The sequence below is a fragment of the Canis lupus genome, chromosome 20 (assembly GCF_048164855.1).
Source record: "Canis lupus baileyi chromosome 20, mCanLup2.hap1, whole genome shotgun sequence".
Lineage (NCBI taxonomy): Eukaryota > Metazoa > Chordata > Mammalia > Carnivora > Canidae > Canis > Canis lupus.
Window position 1 is genome coordinate 52,799,884 of NC_132857.1, and position 14,867 is coordinate 52,814,750.

The following is a 14,867-nucleotide window of genomic DNA, read 5'->3' on the forward strand; positions in this document are numbered from 1 at the left end:
GTAGGTCATATGAAAGGTGTTGGCTTAATTTTATAAGAATTTCTCAAACTGTTCTTCATAATGGGTGAACTTTCATCAGGAATGTACGAGATTTCCAGTTGCTCCACATATTCACTGCTACTTGATTTTCAGGATTTCAGTTTTTGCTTTGTTTTATTTGCTTGTCTTCGGTATTCTTTTGGGTGTGTAGAGATTTCTTATTGGATTTAATTTGTGATTCCTTGGTGACTAATGATATTGATCAAATTTCCATATGCTTATTGGTCATTTGTATTTCTTCTCTTGTGCTGTGTTATTTCGCATAATTTGCTCTTTTAAGGGTTCCTTGTCTTTTTTACATATTCTGAGTATAAAATTTTGTCAGATATGCACTATGAATATTTTCCCTTAGACAGTGGCTTTTCTTTTCCTCTACTTAGCAATTTTTTATTTTTTTGTAATTCAAGCTTTTTTCATTTAGTTCTGTGATCCATTTCAGGTTAATTTTGGTGTATGGATAAATGGAAAAGATTTACCTTTTTTTTTTCACTTGGATATACCACATTTTCCAGCACAATTTTTTGAAAAGAGTTTTTTCTCCATTTAATTACCTTGGCACCGTTGTCAGAAATCAGTTGCCCCCACAGATACTCTGTTATATTGATGAATATCCATTGTCAGCATCACATTATCATGATTACTTTAGCTTTTTAGAGAATTGTTAAATCAGGTGGTATCTGTCCCCCAACATTGTTCATCTTTTCAAAGTTGGTTTGGCTATTCCATATCCTTAACTCTTAGAACCAGCCAGCTTTTCAATTTACACACACACATGCATACACACACACACACACACACACACACACACAAAATACCCATTGGGATTTTTATTTGGGTTGTGTTGGATTTATAGAATAACCTGGAGAACTGGCATCTTACAAATTCTTCCAATGCATGAAACATTTATTTACTTAATGGCTTTGGGATACAGTTCTTATTACATAACATATTTTGTTAAATGTATCCCCATTTTTAAATTTGTGATATTTTAATTATTTTTAAGTTTTATTTTTCTGAATATACATTGCTAAATTATAGAAATTCATTGATTTTTTTGTACATGAACTTACACCCCATCATCTTTATAAATTATTAGCCCTAGTAGTATTTTGTAGATTCCTAGGATTTTGTATATATAAGATTATGCCTTCTCCAAGTAAATACAGTATCATTTCCTCTGGTTCAAAATATAAGTACTTTATTTTTTTTTCTTGTGTTAACACACAAACTAAGGCTTCCAATACTGTAATTAATACAAGTAGTAAGATGAGTCATTCTTGCCTTGTTTCAGTCTTAGAAGAAAGCATATAGTCTCTATCTTCTTACTTCTGTGTAACGTAAATCTTATTAAATGTATTGGCCTATTATATAGATTATTTCAGTGAATGTCCCATGAATATCTGGAAAGAATATACATTTTGTTATTTTTTTAAATTAATTTGATTAATTTATTTGAGAGAGAGAGAGAGAGAGAGAGAACAAGTGGAGGGGGAGGGAGAGGATCTCAAGCAGACTCCACCTTGAGCGCAGAGCCTGATGTGGGTCTCGATCTCAGGATGTGATTACAGGGCCCTGAAATCATGACTTAATCAAAAGTCCCACCAACTGACCCACCAGGCACCCCTATGTATTTTGGTGGTGGAATTGGAAGTGTTCTATAAATGTCAAATAAGTCAAGTTGGTTTTTAATATTATTCACATCTTTATTTTTACTACTTTTTAAAATCTACCTAAACCACTAACTTCTTTTTTAATATGTATTTTATTTTTAAGTAATTTCTACACCCAACATGAGGCTTGAACTCACAATCCAGAGATCAAGAATTGCATGCTCTACCGACTAAACCAGCCAGGCAACCATAAACTAGTAATTTCTGAAACAAATTTCAGAAACAAATTTCTGTCAATATCTCCAAATAGAATTGTTTCCATTTCTTCTTTCATTTGTATCAGTTGTTGCATCATTTATTTTGAGGCTCTGTTACCAGATGCATACATACATTTATCATTATGACCAGCCTTCTTGTCTCTGGTCCTAGTCTTTGTCCTGAAGTCTTATCTACTTGATATTAATATCATCACTTCCCCTTCCATATAATCAGAGGCTAAACAGTATATCTGTTTTATTCTTTTTATTTAATGTATCTGTGTTTTATGATTAAAATACATTTATTATGAAGAGCCTATGAATGGTTCTTCATTTGATCCAGTGATATAATCTCTAGTGCGATGCTTAGAACATTACGTTTAATGCAATTATTGATGTTTACATTCAAAACTTGCTGCTACCTTTTGCTTTCTGACTTCTTTTCTTTGTTCCTATTTTTTTTCTTTTTCCCTTATTTTGAATTAATGGGATTTTTTAATGATTTCTTTTTATTTACTTTGTTGGCTTATAAGCTTTACTTCTTTGTCTTAGTTCCCTTATAATTGCTCTAGAGGTATAACACACATATCAAACTTACTGCAGTCTATCTATGTACAATTTTATAATATTCCATGTCAAATAGAATAATATTTAAGGATAAATGTCTAGCCCTTCTTTGTTGTCTTCTTTTTTTTTACATATTCTATATATTTGATAAATCCCAAATATTATTTTTGCTTTAAACATTTGATTATCTTTACTGCATCTTCATTTTTCAAAAATTTTCCTGTGAATTGATGAGACTGTGTCTTTTGTGCAATGTCTAACATGTGACCAATCCATCAAGAGTGAAGTGATGTTAACATTCTAACTGCTGTCTTTTGGATATATCAGAGTGATAACATACGAGAGTGATGTAAATTTTCTGATATGATTGTAAACTTGTTCATTTTTATTTTTCCTTGTAGTTTTATCCATTTTTGAAGTTTCATTTTGGAAGTGGGTTTGCTTAGAATTGCCTTTACTTCCTGATGAATTTAATCTGATACTAATATAGCTATAACAGTTTTCTTTTAGTTAATATTACACAAGTATATCATTTGCTATGTTTTTATTTTAAGTCTTTTTGTGATTTTACTTTAACACAAACTGTTTAAAGCTTTTTTAAAAAAAAAAATCCACCCGATAAACCTTGTCTTTTAAAATTATAGTTTACAGGGGCACCTGTGTGTATCAGTGGTTGAGTGTCTGCCTTCCGCTCAGGTCGTGATCCTGGGGTCCTGGGACCAAGTCCCACATCAGGCTCTTCGCAGGGAGCCTGCTTCTCCCTCTGCCTGTGTCTCTGCCTCTCTCAGTCTCTCATGAATAAATAAACGGAATATTCTTTAAAAAAATTGTTGTAGTCACAAAATACTTGGGTTTATATTTTATTTAGAACTGGCTACGATTTTAAATTTCTTTAGGTTTATTGATTTTCTTTTTAATCTTCTGGATTGATTGATATTGAAAGTCTCAACAATATGTGAATTCAACTAAACAAAATCTAGAGATAATATTGTTAACCTCCTCCCAAATAGGTACTTTAGAATTATTCTTTAATTAAAAACACTTTTAGTTGCTTTTGTATTATTGTGATCCAATATTTTGGTTTTCTTTTTATCTGTAGAAAGTAAATAACTGGTGTTTTATGTAGTCAATGCTTTTCAGAGACATAAAAATTACCAAATTTTTGACTAACGCCCTGCTACTTTTACATTCCTTCCAAAGTAATTTTCTTTCTTATTTTTTAGGTATTTGTTCACAAATCCCTAAAATATAATTTAGCTGGGTATATTAGTTCCCCAAGGCTGCTGCTATAACAAACTACCACAAACTAGGTGACTTAAAGCACAGATGTTGTTGATGGTTTCACAGTTTGGTGTCCAAAAATCTGAAATTAAAGCGTCATTAAGGCCATGGTCCCCCTAAAGAATGTGTGCTTGCATCTTCCTAGCTTCTGGTTGTTTATCTGCAATTCTTGGCACCCTCTGGTTTGCAGCTACAGGACTTACATCTACCTCTGCCGCCTCAGAACATTCTCTCTTGTGTGTCTTTGTGTTTCTTTTCATCTTATAAAAAAATCAGTCATGTTGGATTAAGGGCCCACCTAACTCCAGTCTGACCTAATTTTAACTTAAGTAATTAAATCTGCAATGACCCTATTTTCAAATAAAGTCACATTCTGAAGTACTACATTTTAGGACTTCAGGATATCTTTTTGGGGGACACTGAGCATAAAATTCTGATAAGCAGTTGTTGCTATTGTTGTTTTACCATTTTATCACTTTGAAAATAAAATCAATTGTTTTCTTGCTTCCATTTTTTATTCTTAAAAAAGTCAACTCTTGTTCTTCTCACTTATCTTTAGTTTGTATTTTTCCCCTTGGTCACTTTTAATTTTTTTTTTTCTTCATCGCTATTCTGTAGTTTTCCAATGATTTATACAGGTACAGATTTCCCTATGTTTTTACAGCTCCTGGTTGAATTGGCTTCCTGAGCCCAAAAATGATTAAATTGTATTGATTCAAGAAAATTATCATCAGATATTCTTTTGAATAATGTCTCTCTCCAGTTGTCTCCTTAATTCTTCTGGAACTCTGGTTAGATATGTCTTAAAACCTCTCTCTTTTCCATTATCATTTAAACCTGTGACCCAAGCCACTCTCGCTCCAAGCCAGTAGAGATTACTTTTATGTTCCCATGGCAAACTATGACATCAGTATTTATTTTTGCTCATGATATGTACATTCATTATTTTTGGAATGTAACAAATAACCTTAATTTCCTACCTGTATGCACATACATAGACACAATTTCTTTTAATCTGTTTTTAGTGGAACTGTATGGATAGGATTTCAATAGACATTTCATCTGCCATATTAAAAACTAGAAGTTCAGGGCTCACATACATGTGTTTAATGTTGAGTTCAGTTTAATATGAGGAAAAAAATCCATAGTTTTACTCTGACAGGGACTAGAAGATACCTGTAATCTAAATGATGATAAAATATAAATTATTTTTCTTTTTTTAAAGTATTTTTCAACAAAATCTCAAAATATGGTATACAAAATACAATTGACAAGAATGAATTAGACCTATCTTTTCCATCAAAATGACAGAACTTTGATACAAAAAAAAATCTTCACATGGAGAAACTTTGAAACTTTGAAAATGAATCACTATTGAAATATTTAATCAAGTCAAACGTAAAACAATCATGTTCATATACTACTTATAATCTAACGTAAAATAATTATTTTTGTTTTATTTTCTAAAACTAGTCTCTATGTCATTACATTATTGCTTCTTTTTCTATTTGCTAGTATTTTCTATTTTTGCTGAATTGTTGGAAACTATATATAGATACTCAAGTATGCATCAAATTTACAAACAGAAGGATATTTTATAACTTTGAATGAAATGCTATTAAAAGTAATTGCATTTGGAATCATCTTCTTTGGCTTCTAGGCTAGCAGTTTTCCTGTTCCTTTCTATTCTAACTGACTTAAAAATAAATTCTATTAAGTGTGGGAAACTGGGAGAGCTTTTTCCACAGCATACTTTAAGTGGCAGTGATACAGGATACAGAAGTTCTTTCATTTTTCATTGTCCATAAGATCAGATAAGAAAGACTCTATGAATTGATCAATTGATTGTGTTATAAAGTTACTAACTTGTTTTTTATGTTCAGTATTGACTAGGCTTTGAAGTTTTTAACCTTTGGGAATCAAAATATTTGTTGTATTTTTCTTGCAAATTGGAATTGTTCTGTGATTTTTTTTTTAAAGCTATGCATTAGGAGAAATACATAGCAAAATCCAGAATATAAGTTTTAAAACAGTAAAAGCTGCTTTGACAATTGTGAGTTGGTGTCAGAAAAACAAAATACAAAATCTTAAAGTTTATATTATCCTTTTCTGTAGTTATTTTTCATGTCAGTTATGGCATAATTAAAAAAATACTTCTGTCTTATTTTATTACTGATTGAGATTCTTCTACAAAATGTACAAAGTTCAGAAAAAGCTTAAAAACACATATATCACAATTATTAATAACATATAAAAAAGGTGTATTTTTATACCCTTTCTTTAGGTTGAATTGCTAACATTAGCATGTGGAAGAATAAGAAATATAATCTTTTTCTTAGTGCTTCTAATCTATATTCTGATAACTTCAAAGCTAAAAATAATTTATTGTATTATTGAACATGTTCATTGAACTATATAGATTTAGGGCAGTGTAATCAATTTACTTGAATTGAATAATTCAACTGCATTCTGAGAACTTTTGAACTGAATTTTTATTGCTGGTATCCATAACGTGATTTTTGCTGAAATGGTTTCCTATAATTTTGTTTAAATCAGTAGGAGTTGAGTATAAAAGATTAAAAATGTCTTCTAAAATTGTCTTTAAAATGTAAATAATTGGTGAATTTGGGCCCTCTATGTATACATAGAGAATTGGAAGTATTTTCACTGTCTTGATTGGCTATATCAGCCAAAAATGAAGCACTCAAGTCATTTTTTTATGGTCTTCACTTTTCTGTTTTAAAGTAATGTAAGACATTTTGTTTTAATTTTTAAAAATAACCTTTTATTATTACAGAAGTCATAAATATGTATTGTAAAAATTTGTGGCATTTAGACAAGCAAAAACAAAGTGTGAGAAAGTATAATATTCTCAATATCCACAAATTATATCTACTGATATTTTAGTGTATATTTTTGTATATATTTACACGCAAACACAAATGCACAACAAACATATATGACTGCAATTGTTTTTAATAAACTTTAATTTTGTAATACTTTTAGATTACAGAAAAGTTACAAAGATACTATGTTCATTTTGTAATCTTGATTTTTCAATCATCGATCTCAATCTTTTCATTTCAGTAAGTTATCATTCCGTCTAATATATAGACAATATTAACATTTCCTGAAGTCTTATACAGTCTCAGACCAGGCGCTGCTGCTAATTGTCATTCCCTTAAATAGCACGTAATCTAATAAAGCTCCCTTCTCATGAGGAGCCCACGTCAGCTTTCCCACAGAAACATTCTACCTTCTGGATTTGTGTGCTTGCTTCTTTTGCTACTTTTGTTTGATTCCTGTTGATTCATTTTTCTTTGACATAGTGTGGCATGAATAAAACAACTGTTCTGGAGTCAGAAAAACTGGATTTTTCTTCTGAGTTTCTTGATAACAGTGTGACATTTAGACAGTCACTTAACCTTTCCAAACCTCTATCTTTTCACCTGTTTTTAAAGAAATATGTTACTGGATTAGAAATTCATTTTTAATTTTTCTGACTTTGAAATTGTACTGCTATATAGAAATAGCTCAACCTGTGCATACATTATAATCAGTTTTAGGTACTTATTCAAGAGAAACATTTGTATCCAGGGCTATTAATACAACTGATATTTTGAATATAATAAAAATGGGTGTTGATCACTACAATTGAATTATCGGTTAAAATTCATGATAATAATTAAAATTATTATCACAAAATTATTTCTGATAACATATTTACATGCATCTTTCTTATTTATTTATTAAAATGTTCCTTTAAGTAATTTTAAAATTATCTTCGATGAAAATGAAAAAATGACCTAGCCAACTATAAAGGTCTTTTATTAGCATCCATTAAGAATGAATTTTAACATAATAATAGAAACACATGACATTTTATATCTTAAAATTCTTAAATAAAACAATTGTTTTTTGGGAAAATTTATTCTTTTTTGGGGGGGAATTTATTCTTTAAAATGCAATCGTTCTTACTCTTTTGTGAAATGCTGTTTTTATTAAACTATATGACTATGGCTAATGCCTTAATAAATTCAGGACAAATTTGCATTCCACACTATCATGTAAACAGAGCAAGAACATATTTGACCAGAGGGATCTTGTACAGGTACATGATACTATTTTAAATCTGTTTTTAGCAACTGTTACTGAAATAACTTTAAATGTAAAGAAGAGTTGCAAACGTAGTACAGAGAATTGTCATATCTTTTATTCAGCTTCCATTGGTATTAACTAACATCTTATATAAACAAGATATATTTATTAAAATGTCGACATTAATACTGGCTTGATACTATTAACTAAGTTACAGGCTCTATTTAGGTTTCCAGTTTTTCCAAGATACAACATCACATTTAGTTGTAACCTCTTTAGTCTTCACCATTCTGTGAAAGGTTTCTGGTTTTTCTTCGTCTTTCACAATCTTCCCATTTTAAAGAGTAGTGGTCAGGTATTTTGTAGAATGTCTTTCCACTTGGCCTTCTATAACATTTTCTCATGATTAGACTGAATTTAGGGCTTTGGGGAAAGAACTGCATCAAGTCAGGAGGTAAATAATATCACGTGGCTTATTAACAATGACATTGTATTTGATCATTTAGTTAAGATTGTGCCTGTCAAATCACTCCATTATAAAATTAGTATTTTTCACTTTCACAGTCTAATGTTTTTGATATCAGGATAATGCAAGATTCATAAAATTACCTGAAAAGTGTGAGAAGACAAAAGTGGATGGAGGGACAAGCAGACTCTGTGTTGAGTGCTTAACTCAATGCAGGGCTTGATCCCAGGACCCTGAGATCATGACCTGAACTGAAACCAAGAGTGAGTCAGAAGCTTAACGGACTGAGCCATGCAAGCATCCTTATAATTCAATTTTTAAAATCATTACAGGACTATTCATATTATCTGTTCCTTGAATGAATTTTAGTAGTTTGAATCTCAGGGAATTGGTCTATTTCAGCTAAGTTGTTGACTTGTATGGTCACAAAATTCTCCATAGTATTGCCTTATTGCCTTTCTAATATTTGGCTTTAGTATTGATGTCTTCTCTTTCATTCTCAATATTGGTAATTTGTATTTTCCTTTGATTATTCTTGATCAAATTAAAAAATATTTTATTTATTTATTCATGAGAGACACATAGAGAAAGGCAGAAACATAGACAGAGGGAGAAAGAAGTAGGCTCCCCATGGGGAGCCTGATGCAGGACTTGATCCCATGACCTCGGGCAGACACATTCAACCACTGAGGTTTGATCAATATTTTTAAAGATTTACCAAGTTCATCATTTTTTCAAAAAATAACCTTTTAAATGTACTAATTATTTTTTTCTGTTTCCAATTCCAAAGGCAGACACATTCAACCACTGAGCCTTGATCAATATTTTTAAAGATTTACCAAGTTCATCATTTTTTTAAAGAATAACTTTTTAAATGTACTAATTATTTTTTTCTGTTTCCAATTCCATTGAATTCTACTCAAATATCTTGTTTTTCTGTTTGCTTTGCATTTAATTTTTTCCTTTTCCTGTTTCTTAATGTCCAAGACTAGGTTGTTGGAGTTGACCTTTCCTTGTTACTAATAAAAACATTCAATACTATGTATTTCTTATAAACTTTAGCTGCACTCTCAAATTTTGATATGCTGCATTTTAATTTCCATTCAGCTGAAAATATTTAAAATTTCCTTTGAGTCTCCTTCTTTGATATGTGGGTCATTCAGAAATATATTGTTTTGTTTCTAAATTTGGGAAAATTCCCAGATAGATTTTTGTTACAGAATTTTGAGTTGGTTCCAGGATGGTCTGAGACTATACTCCATATGACTTCTGGTTTTTAATTTGGTTCTTTTTTTTAAGATTTTATTAATTTATTCATGAGAGATACAGAGAGAGAGGCAGAGACACAGGCAGAGGGAGAAGCAGGCTCCATGCAGGGAGCCCAACGTGGGACTGGATTCCAGGTCTCCAGGATCATGCCCTGGGCTGAAGGCGGCGCTAAACCGCTGAGCCACCTAGGCTGCCCTGACTTCTGGTTTTTAAAATCTTTTCAGATTTGTTTTATTGTCCAGAATATAGTCTACCTTAGCAAAGGTTTCTTCTGCATTTGAAAAGAAAGTGTATTCCTCTGTTGTTGGATAAAATTTTTGATAAATATCAATTTACACTAGCTGTTTGATGATGTTGTTCTGCTCTATTATACCTTTACTGATTTTTTTTGTGCCATAATTTACTACTTATTATATCAATTGCTGATAAGAAGTGGTAAGTGTCCAACAATAACTATATATAAATTCATTTTTTTTCTCTTTAGTTCAATCAGTTTTTGTTTTACATATTTTGAAGCTCTGTTGTTAGGAGCATCAATATTTAGGGCAATATGTCACAGAGAATTTTATGCTTTCTCATTATATATTGTTTCTCCCTATACCTGATAATCTTTCTTGTTCTGAAGTTACCTTTGCCTGAAATTAAAATAGTTACCCAAGTGTCTTTTGGTTAATGTTTGCATAGTGATTGAATACACCTCTTTATTTTTAATGTACCTACTATATCTTTCTATTTAAAGCAGGTTTCTAATAGACAGCAAAGAGTTGGATCTTGCTTTTTCTCCAAAGTAACACTCTCCTTCTGTTAAATTATGTGTTTAAATCAGTTATATTTAATGAGATTCTTGATATGGTTGCATTTAAAGATACCATCTTGCTGTTTTCAATTTATCCACCTGTTCATTGTGTCTTTACCTCATTTCTCTTACACCTTTTGTGTTAACATTTGTGATTTCATTTAATCTCTTTTATTGACTTACTCTTTATTCACTTTTTTTTTTGCATTTTCTAGTGGTTTCCCTAAAGATGTATAATATACATCTTTATTATTCAAAGTCTACCTTCATATGATAGTATTCCACTTTATGTGTAGTATAAAGTTCTCAAAATCACATATTTCTCCTCCCCCCTCCCATCTTTTGTGCTATTTTTCTTATACTTTGTATTTTAATTATACTATAAACACCAACAAATTGCTACTATTTTTCCTTTACACAATTAGGTATGCTTTAGAACAACCAAAATGAGGAAAAGTAAATTTAATTTTAACTGCATTTATTTTATTTTCAGTGCTTTTTTCATTTTCTTGTGTAGACCCATGCTTTCAGCCTCATAATTTTTATCTCCAAATAATATTTCTTTAAAAGTTCTTACAGAAAAATTTTGTTTGTTTTGTTTGTTTTCTAGCAATGAACTGCTTCAGTTCATTAGTCTGTGAGTCTTTCTTGTTTCTTCATTTTTGAAAGAATTTTTCTGGGTATAGAGTTCTGAGTTCACCATTTTTTTAGCACTTTAAATTTGTCAATCTATTGTCTTCTGGTTTCCATGGTCTCTAAAGAGAAGACTATTGTGTTGTTGTTGTTGTTGTTGTTTGTTTGTTTGTTTGTTTTCTGTATGTAATGCTTTCCCCCATTCCTCTACTGGTAGCCTTCAATTTTTTTCTGTTTGTCATTTGTATCCAGCAATTTGAATATGTCACATTGAAAGCTGGTTACATCTTTGAGCTTACCAGATAGGTAGTCTTTGGATTTCATTGATCTGTGGTTTTATGCCTGTCACTTAATTTATAAAATTCTAGGTCATTATTTCTTCATATATTTCTTATCCCTTGTCCCCTCTTTTTTCTTCTTCTGGGATCAATTGCCCATAGACTAGAATACTTGATTTTGTCGCACAGATCATGAATGTGCTATCCTGATGTTCTTTTTTTATCCTTACTCTTTTTTATCTTTATTTTTCAGTTTGAATAATATATATTGATCCATCTTGAAAATCACTGATTCTTAACTTGGCTATTTTGGGATGCTTTGATTATATTTATTGCTTACGGAAGACATTCCACATCTCTGTTACTGTGTTCTTCATATATAGCATTTCTATTGAATTTTGTCTTAGAGTTTTTAATCCCATCTTATTTCTCATATGTCCGACTTTCTCTCAGTTTTTTTAAGTATTTGTCATGGTTTATTTTAAATAAATTTGGTAATATCTTATGACTGATGTAATATGGGAAGGCAAGGAGATGACTATTCAGAAACATAGTATGTAAATTTTAAATATTAAATTTATAAAACTGCCTAAGTAAAGTAGTGTCCATTGGTTTTTAACCTAATTTAAGAATCAATATATGTCCCCCAAATATTACAATCAATAAAAAGAGAGAAGAAATGAAAAGATTAAAATAAGTTATATAATAGAATGGTGTTCAAAAAAGAAAATATGAACATTTACTTGTACTCTAATTTGGCTGGCTGAGTAGTAAATGTAATTAGAGTTTAATCCTGACTATGTCACTAATTCCTTATGGGTTTCTAATGCTTTGAAATATACAATAAATTTCAGAGCTATATGAGGCAGATTGGACACAGCATACTTTATATTCAACCTGTCTAATACTTCATGGAGTGGTTCCAGGCACTGGCAATCCTAAAATTAATTTCCTTATCTCCTACTATTTCCTCAAATATACATTACATTTCCCTCCATATCATTAATTTATTGATAGAGTAGTCTACATTCAGTCCTTCATTGCTATGAAACTTCTTTAACTTTCAAAAGTACCTGTTTAGCACGTAGAATACACACACACACACACACACATATTTTCTATACATGTTTGTAGATACTATATTGATGACAAAACAGTGTAATAAAATCAAGATACTATATTGATAACAAAACAGAATCAAATTGTGTCATCATTTCTCATCTGGAAATAGACTAAAACAAATCAACAAAATTTAGGCTATGGATAAGGGTCACAATAGCTGTAGCTAACAAGTATGTATGTCTCTTCCCTCATTATTGAGCTTGACTCAACCCAGTGAGCAAAAACATTTTTTAGTAGGTCATCAAGAATTTCTTTCTAGAAACCCAAATATTCTTAGCTTTTTATTACCCTGAATTCACTATTGCACTCAAAATGCTCAGTGATTTTCATCATCTTTTTCCTTGTATTTATAAGGTTTTTATTTGCATGCTGTGCAGAACTCGTCACTCTATTTTTATTATTCTTTTTTCTCATTTTGTTTCTTTTAGTCATTACATTAATTAATTTTGCTATTGCGTTAATATTGGCAAAGAAGAAAGTTTAGGAGGTATAACTCTTTCACAACTGCTTTAGTGCTAAGAAATGCCTTCAGGGACATATTGTATGGAAAGGCTTTTAAAAACCTTCTTAACCCACAACTATATGGTCAATTAATCTTTGAAAAAGCAGGAATGAATATCCAATGGGAAAAAGACAGTCCCTTCAACAAACGGTGTTGGAAAAACTAGACAACGATGTGCAAAAGATGAAACTGGACCATTTTCTTACACAAAACACAAAATAAATTCAAAATGGATTAAAGACCTAAATGCGAGACCTGAAACCATAAAAGTCCTAGAGGAGAACACAGGCAGTAACTTCTTTGACATCGGCCTTAGCAACTTCTTTCTAGCTATGTCTCCTGAGGCAAGGAAAATAAAAGCAAAAATAAAGTGTTGGGACTTCATTAAAATAAAAAGCTTCTGCACAGGAAAGAAAACAATGAACAAAACTAAGAGTCAATCTATACAATGGGAGAAGTTATTTGCAAATAACTTATCTGATGAAGGGTTAGCATCCAAAATATATAAAGAACTTAGAAAACTCAACACCTCAAAAATGAATGATCCAAATTAAAAATGGTCAGAAGACAAGAATATACATTTTTCAGAAGAAGACATTCAGATGGCTAAAAGACACATGAAAAGATGTACAACATCACTCATCATTGGGAAACGCAAATCAAACCTACAAGATAACACCTCACACCTGTCAAAATGGTAAAAATCAACAACACAAGAAACAACAGGTGTAAGTGAGGATATGGAGAAAGGGGAACTCCTTTGCACTGTTGGTGGAAATAAAAACTAGGGCAGCCACTGTGGAAAACCGCATGGAGGTTCCTCAAAGATATAGCATAGAACTACCCTATGATCGAGCAGAGCAATTGCACTACTAGGTATTTACCCCAAAAATACAAAACCATAATTTAAACATGCCCCTGAATGTTTATAACAGAATTATCTACAATAGCCAAATCATGGAAACAGCCCAGGTGTCCATCAACTGATGAATGGATAAAGAAGATGTGCAAGTGTGTGTGTGTATGTGTGTATACACACACATATTCACATATATAAAAATATATAATATATACACATATTATATATACATGTTATATATACAAATGTGTGTAATATACACATACATATAAAATTATATAATATGTATATATTATATAATTTTATATAGAATTAATATAATACATAATATATAAGAAAATATTACTCAGCCATAAAGAAATGAAATCTTACCATCTGCCATGGATGGAGCTAGACAATACCATGCTTAGTGAAATAAGTCACTCAGAGAAAAACAAATACCATTTGATTTCACTCATGCGGAATTTAAGAAACAAAACAAACAAATGAACAAAGGAAAAAAAGAGAAGGAGAGAGGCAAACCAAGAACAGATTTTTTTTTTTTAAGATTTTATTTATTTATTCATGAGAGACACACAGCGAGAGGCAGAGACACAGGCAGAGGGAGAAGCAGGCTTCATGCTGGGAGCCCCATGTGGGACTCAGTTCTGGGACTCCAGGATCACGCCCTGGTCCAAGGCAGATGCTCAACCATTGAGACACCCAGGTGCCCCAAGAACAGACTCTTAACTATAAAGAACAAACTGATGGTTACTAGAGTGAGATAGGTGATAGGGATGAATAAGTGCACTTGTAATGAGCACTGGGTGTTTTATGGAAGGGTTGAATCACCACATTATACACCTGAAACTAGTATTACACTGTATATTAACTAACTGGAGTTTAAATAAAGACTTTAATTTTTTAAATAAAATAAAAATAAAACATACAACCATGAAAAAAATTCCTATACACGAAACACTGTGTTTGTGTATATGTTTAAATGCTGCCCAATAGATCCTTCCTTAGGACTATGTATTAGATCTTTTCATCACTGAAAGGTGGATCATAGAATTATCATTGTCATTGAACTGAGAGAAAGAAAGACTTG